A 7914-nucleotide genomic window follows, 5' to 3' on the forward strand; every position below is an offset into this window, starting at 1 on the left:
TGTTCAACTGCATACACCGATTTACAGTTCCGCGGCCATTTTAGATTCGCACATGCGCACATCTTTTTCTACGAGCACTTTTGCTTCTTTTTCCTCTTCCGTTTTCCTTTGTTTGAGAAAATGCACATCCGCAGATCGTTTTTTCGAGAGTTTTTTCTTCTTCTTCCTGTTCCTGTTGATTTGAGAAAGCGTAGATTCAGTCGGCAGAAAGTGCAATTTTGTAGTCTTCCAGCCCTGAAGTTGCTTTTGAGTGTTCGAAGAAAGCGTGTAAAGGTTCTAAGGATTACATCGGGCACACAAACACGCGATTTTCCTTTTTTTTCCCCGTTGATTTGAACGCGTGCGCAGATCGTTTTTTGCGAGTATGTTTGTACGTCTTCCTCTTCCGCTTTCCTTCTTCGTTCCATGTAAACGCCGAAATAGTTAACTGGTGTATTGTAAACTAGATGATTACCCGCCTCGCCGGGTACCGGCTTCGCCGGGATACCCGGCTTTGCCGGGAAGAAGTAGAGCCGAATACCCGCCCGGCTTCGCCGGGTGAGTGGCGCACGGTACGCCGGCTTCGAAGCCGGGTACCCGGCCTTCGCCGGGTGAGTGGCGCACCGTACGCGATTGACGCCACACGAAGGAAGGGAGATAACGCGCAAAACACTGGAGAAGATAAGGAAGAGTTACTGGGAATGGATGTACAGAAAAACCATAAAAACCAAAATCGGTTCAGCGCTGCGTGCTGAGAGCACGTGTTGAAAATTTTCATCGACCAGATTGTGTCCGGGGTCTACCTGAATATGCCCACCAAATTTGAAGCAGATCCATCGAGAACTTTGGCCGTGCATCGCGAAGTGACACAGACAGACAGACAGACAGACACACACACACAAGCCGTATATAGATATAGAAGATACCCCCCCACGTCGATGAAGGGTACGACTTGTCGTGACACCACGGAGCATGTTTGAGAAATACGCTTTCAGCGTGAAGAGTATGAACCACGTGCAGCACGTGTAGGTGGCCGGTGGATGGGTGTGTGCGTGTGTATTAGAGTACTGTTTTTGGAGTTTACCGAATTCTTTAATGGATACTCACAAATGATCCTGATTGACCCGGTAAGGTTGTAAGGGTCAAATAGTGAGATTTAAGGGAAGAGGTGGCACGACATGTAATGATTGTTTCTTTTCGAGGCTTTCCAAGTTTTCTGTTCAAGGTCTTTGTTAAAAAAGCATCCAAAGTTATATTTTGTGTCAAAAAGTGTTACTTTTGCGACTTGTTTTGGGGAAATAACGATTAAATATACTTTTGAAATATGTTCTAAGTTTGTATCAATACTCTCTAAAACAAATGATCCTGACTGACCTGGTGAGGTTATGAGGATCAAAGATTCAAGAGTGAATTAATATTCTCTAAAATTATCCTGATTGACCAAGTGAGGTTGTAAGGGTCAAAGAATCAAGACTGATCGAATTAATACGCCCTACAAAGATCCTGATTGACCAAGTGAGGTTGTAAGGGTCAAAGAATCAAGAGTGAATTAATACTTTCTAAAATGATTTCGATTGACCCAGTGCAATTGTAAGGGTCAAAGATTCAGGCGTGAATTGCTACGCTCTGAAATAATCTCGATTGCCCAGTGAGGTTGTAAGGGTCAAAGAATCAAGACTGATCGAATCAATACGCCCTACAAAGATCCTGATTGACTCGGTCAGGTTGTAAGGGTCAAAAGCCGAGCTTTATACATTACTCTCAAAAATGATCCTGATTGACCAACATTTTTAAATTTTGGTACACGATTTGAATTACGAAAAGAAAATAGCAGCGGTGTTGCTTTGACATATAACGTGCGCCACACACAAGACAGAAGTCGCAGCACAGGCTTCATGTCTCACCCAGTCACATTATTCTGACACCGGACCAACCAGTCCTAGCACTAACCCCATAATGCCAGACGCAAGGCGGAGCAGTCACAAGATTGCCAATTTTAAAGTCTTAGGTATGACCCGGCCGGGGTTCGAACCCACGACCTCCCGATCACGGGGCGGACGCCTTACCACTAGGCCAACCGTGCCGGTTATGTACCCGTGTACGTATGTTTGGTTTTGTTTATCTGCTAGAGAAAGTAGATATATTAAGAAAATATGAAATGCAAATGGTGACCATGATAAATATTTTGCTGTATTTTCCTGCACTGTCCGCTCAATACGATCTTTTCAGTTAAAAGTATGCAGGCTGCATGTCCAGGGCTTGCTATTCAATGGCGATGAGATCGCGTGCCTCAGTGCACAGATCATTGACCACATGTACGGAGACGCCGCTCGCAAGTGATTGGCCAACAATGTCACGTGGGTTTATTTGCCTCAGTGTTTTCAAGGGAAAAGCAAATCTTAAAGAACCCATGAAAGCGCGAGAGTTATTTCTGAAGATCGTTTATTCAAGGATCTGTTTGTTGAGTGAGGGTGTGTTTTGTCTTTTTTTTTAATCAAAAACACACACGCACACACACACACACACACACACACACACACACACACGCGCGCGCGCGCGTTGGTCACCCCCTCCCGCTGCCCACACACGCATGCTTCTCAATCCTCTTGTTTGTGGAATTTGCATGTCATGACCGTTTGCGTAAATAGAAAATGTTCACCGACAAACGCGTTCAGAATAAACAAACAAGCTTGCTTTAACGTAATCTCTTAAACTTTTTTTTATTTATTTTTATTTTTTTAATTGCTGGCACCCAGGGGAGAGAACTTTGGCACTTGAGGCCCTGCAATGAGCGTGATTATGTCTAGAGGCCCAGCAATAAGCGTTATTAAGTCTACGTTGAACAGGAGATCAGACTGTATCCGATAAGATGCGACATACCAAACAACTGTTCACCGCATTCTCCCTAACTTTAAAACGTTACAGGGAGTCTGTTTCTCTGCCCCCCTCCAACCACCCCCTTCTTGCATGTGTTTAAAGGGACAAAACTCCGTCAACGAATCCCCTTCCTTATTCCTTTTAATTAAAGGGAAAGAGTCAACCGTTTTTAAATGTACTATACTCTTACGTTTAACCTTCACGGTACTTTAGGATTTGGCGTCTGGCAATATGGGGTTAGTGCTAGGACTGGTTGGTCCGGTGTCAGAATAATGTGACTGGGTGAGACATGAAGCCTGTGCTGCGACTTCTGTCTTGTGTGTGGCGCACGTTATATGTCAAAGCAGCACCGCCCTGATATGGCCCTTCGTGGTCGGCTGGACGTTAAGCAAACAAACAAACAAACAAACTTTAGGATTCGACGACTGCAGGTGACTAAGGCGCCTATGATTTTACATTCGACTGCAGAAAATAGCTGAAAACAACTCGCCCCCATAATGAAGCTGTGTGTGTGTGCATCTCTCTCTCTCTCTCTCTCTCTCTCTCTCTCTCTCTCTCTCTCTCTCTCTCTCTCTCTCTCTCTCGCTTTAAGCTGATAACCTCCTCCCTTTTTACTTAGTTTCAATGCCACACGCAAGCAGGCTCGTTAGACTTACACCGCGGAATAAAATCTGGGTTAGTTTAGATAAGTTGCATGTCGGCTGAACATCGTTAAAATGTGTATGTTAGAGAGTGGGGGGGGGGGGGGGGGCGGTGGTCGTGGGGATAGGCAGGGCACACACACACAGACAAGTAATGGCATGCTATTTCTATAACATAGCACATGTAAGCATGTTGTTGTATTATCATGTGTGTTTATGCATAAAATGTTTTTTTTAAACCATATCACATTTCCCGTTGCGCAAATGCCTTATGGGCCCTGCAAAGTAACCAACCAGATCCAGACCCAATTCGTGATTGTCTTAACGAGCCGAACTGGTGTTTTTTTGGTTTAAACTGTTTTATTCAACGTTTGTGCATTATTTACAAAAAACGCATATAGAGTAAACAACAACAAGCATAATGCTTATAGTGGTGTTTACAGTTTTCTAGAAAAATACATATAAATGGCGGCTATTGTACAGTTTAAATGAAAAGCAAGCAAACACGAAAAGAAAATTGAATGAAAATTGTACATCAAAACAAAAATCCGTTTAAGAATACATATATAATATTTATGGTATTAGCGAGTAAGAGATAGAGAGGGAGAGAGGGAGGGAGGGAGGGAGGGGGAGAGTGAGAGAGAGGGGGAGAGAGAGAGAAAGAGAGAAAGAGAGAAAGAGAGAAAGAGAGAAAGAGAGAAAGAGAGAAAGAGAGAAAGAGAGAAAGAGAGAAAGAGAGAAAGAGAGAAAGAGAGAAAGAGAGAAAGAGAGAAAGAGAGAAAGAAAGCTAGAGAGAAAGAGAGAAAGAGAGAAAGAGAGAAAGAGAGAAAGAGAGAGAGAGAGAGAGAGAGAGAGAGAGAGAGAGAAAGAGAAAGAGAAAGAGAAAGAGAAAGAGAAAGAGAAAGAGAAAGAGAAAGAAAGAAAGAAAGAAAGAAAGAAAGAAAGAAAGAAAGAAAGAAAGAAAGAAAGAAAGAAAGAAAGAAAGAAAGAAAGAAAGAAAGAAAGAAAGAAAGAAAGAAAGAAAGAAAGAAAGAAAGAAAGAAAGAAAGAAAGAAAGAAAGAAAGAAAGAAAGAAAGAAAGAAAGAAAGAAAGAAAGAAAGAAAGAAAGAGAGAGAGAGAGAGAGAGAGAGAGAGAGAGAGAGAGAGAGAGAGAGAGAGAGAGAGAGAGAGAGAGAGAGAGAGAGAGACGAGTAGACGTATCGATTGTGCTTTCACTTTACATGTTTATCTGTTCGAAACGGCCGGACTGTCCAATAAATTCCTGTACTGTTAAAAAGATTTTTTTGTTAATTTTTGGGTTTTTTTTCACGGGAAGGACAGTGCCTTTATCGTAGGAAAGGTTGAAAACTAGGGACATGCATTACTTCCCCCCCCCCCCCCCCCCCCCCCCCCCCCACCCCAGCCTGTTCCCAGGTATATTCTTAAAAAAACCCAAGAAATTCCTCCGAGGTAGGAAAAACACCCCCGTTGGTCAAAGGGAAATAACCATTCTCACTGCATCCAACTGAGAAGGTTATTTCCCTTTGACCATTAATATGTCCCGCTATAAGTCCTTGTAGAATCTTAATCCACCAATAACTCCCTAACCGTGTGTTTGACTGGTCCCAATTTTTGTAAGGACCGTCTCAGGAATGTATAGAACCTGTTCACCAAGTTTGGTGACGATCGGTCCGTTCATTCTTGAGATCTATATGCGAACACAAACACACACCCAAACAAACAAACAAACACATCGAGCGAAACCTATACACACCCCTATACCGGGGGTGTAAAAAGGAGACAGAAAGCGAAAATCCCTGTTCAAGCTAGTGTTGGTGATTTGTTTCGCTTTTGCATTTTCTGAGGCATGCAGACAGATCCACTTTGCTTAAAAACGGTTGATGTCAGCTTTGTTTCCTTTCTTGAGACGTTGGGTTAGATGCATTCAAGGTCTGTAAACAGTGGAACCCCTCTTGTACGACCCCTCCAGTATACGACTTCCCACTTGTAAGACCCCTCCAATATACGACTTCCCACTTGTAAGACCCCTCCAATATACGACTTCCCACTTGTAAGACCCCTCCAGTATACGACTTCCCTCTTGTAAGACCCCTCCAATATACGACTTCCCTCTTGTAAGACCCCTCCAGTATACGACTTCCCACTTGTAAGGCCCCTCCAGTATACGACTTCCCACTTGTAAGACCCCTCCAGTATACGACTTCCCACTTGTAAGACCCCTCCAGTATTCGACTTCCCACTTGTAAGACCCCTCCAGTATACAACTTCCCACTTGTAAGACCCCTCCAATATACGACTTCCCACTTGTAAGACCCCTCCAGTATACGACTTCCCACTTGTAAGACCCCTCCAGCATACGACTTCCCACTTGTAAGACCCCTCCAATATACGACTTCCCACTTGTAAGACCCCTATGCCCTCCAGTATACGACTTCCCACTTGTAAGACCCCTCCAATATACAACTTCCCACTTGTAAGACCCCTCCAGTATACGACTTCCCACTTGTAAGACCTCTCCAGTATACGACTTCCCACTTGTAAGACCCCTCCAGTATACGACTTCCCACTTGTAAGACCCCTCCAGTATACGACTTCCCACTTGTAAGACCCCTCCAGTATACGACTTCCCACTTGTAAGACCCCTCCAGTATACGACTTCCCACTTGTAAAACCCCTCCAATATACGTCTTCCCACTTGTAAGACCCCTCCAGTATACGACTTCCCACTTGTAAGACCCCTCCAGTATACGACTTCCCACTTGTAAGACCCCTCCAGTATACGACTTCCCACTTGTAAGACCCCTCCAGTATACGACTTCCCACTTGTAAGACCCCTCCAATATACGACTTCCCACTTGTAAGACCCCTCCAATATACGACTTCCCACTTGTAAGACCCCTCCAATATACGACTTCCCACTTGTAAGACCCCTCCAATATACGACTTCCCACTTGTAAGACCCCTCCAATATACGACTTCCCACTTGTAAGACCCCTCCAATATACGACTTCCCACTTGTAAGACCCCTCCAGTATACGACTTCCCACTTGTAAGACCCCTCCAGTATACGACTTCCCACTTGTAAGACCCCTCCAGTATACGACTTCCCTCTTGTAAAACCCCTCCAATATACGACTTCCCACTTGTAAGACCCTCCTTTTTCAAATTTTCTGCTCATAACCTCTGTACATTTACCTCCATTTTAAGACTCCCTCTATTTTAAGACTCCCTCCATTTTAAGACTCCCTCCATATTAAGACTCCCTCCATTTTAAGACTCCCTCCATTTTAAGACTCCCTCTATTTTAAGACTCCCTCCATATTAAGACTCCCTCCATTTTAAGACTCCCTCCGTTTTAAGACGCCCTCCATTTTAAGACTCCCTCCATTTTAAGACTCCCTCCATTTTAAGACTCCCTCCATTTTTAAGTTAAGACTCCTTCCATATTAAGACTCCCTCCATATTAAGACTCCCTCCATTTTAAGACTCCCTCCATATTAAGACTCTCTCTCTATTTTAAGACTCCCTCCATATTAAGAGTCCCTCCATTTTAAGACTCCCTCCATATTAAGACTCCCTCCATATTAAGACTCCCTCCCATACTGCGGACTTCCTGGCAGCCACTGGTCTGAGGATTTAGCACGGCCATCAACATCGAACGCAGAAGAAGAAGAATTAAGACTCCCTCCATATTAAGACTCCCTCCATTTTAAGACTCCCTCCATATTAAAACTCCCTCCATTTTAAGACTCCCTCCATATTAAGACTCCCTCCATTTTAAGACTCCCTCCATATTATGACTCCCTCCATTTTAAGACTCCCTCCATGTTAAGACTCTCTCTCTATTTTAAGACTCCCTCCATATTAAGACTCCCTCCATTTTAAGACTCCCTCCATATTAAGACTCCCTCCATATTAAGACTCCCTCCATTTTAAGACTCCCTCCATATTAAGACTCCCTCCATTTTAAGACTCCCTCCATTTTAAGACTCCCTCCATATCAAGACTCCCTCCATTTTAAGACTCCCTCCATTTTAAGACTCCCTCCATATTAAGACTCCCTCCATTTTAAGACTCCCTCCATATGAAGACCTGATTTTTTCAGACTGTTTGAGGTTTTAGAAGGGCCGGGGGGTTCCACTGTACTGGAATTTTCACATCGGTAAAGACACCAAAAAGCAATGTACTCACATCGGTGTTGACGGGAGGTAGTCTTCAACTTGTTCAAGCCTTCCCCCCTCTTTGTCTTTTCAAGTGTAAGAATGTGTGTGAGGGGTTTCCAACATGTCATATTCTCACACTTGTATCTATATCAAACATGACAAGACTGCATGTCTGCATCACTTTCTTTCTTAAAACGTTGTGTTTATTATTTTCATCCATTATAGTTTGTGTACTGGAATTTTCACATCAGAG

This window comes from Littorina saxatilis, linkage group LG6, assembly GCF_037325665.1.
Source record: "Littorina saxatilis isolate snail1 linkage group LG6, US_GU_Lsax_2.0, whole genome shotgun sequence".
In the NCBI taxonomy this organism is placed as follows: Eukaryota; Metazoa; Mollusca; class Gastropoda; order Littorinimorpha; family Littorinidae; genus Littorina; species Littorina saxatilis.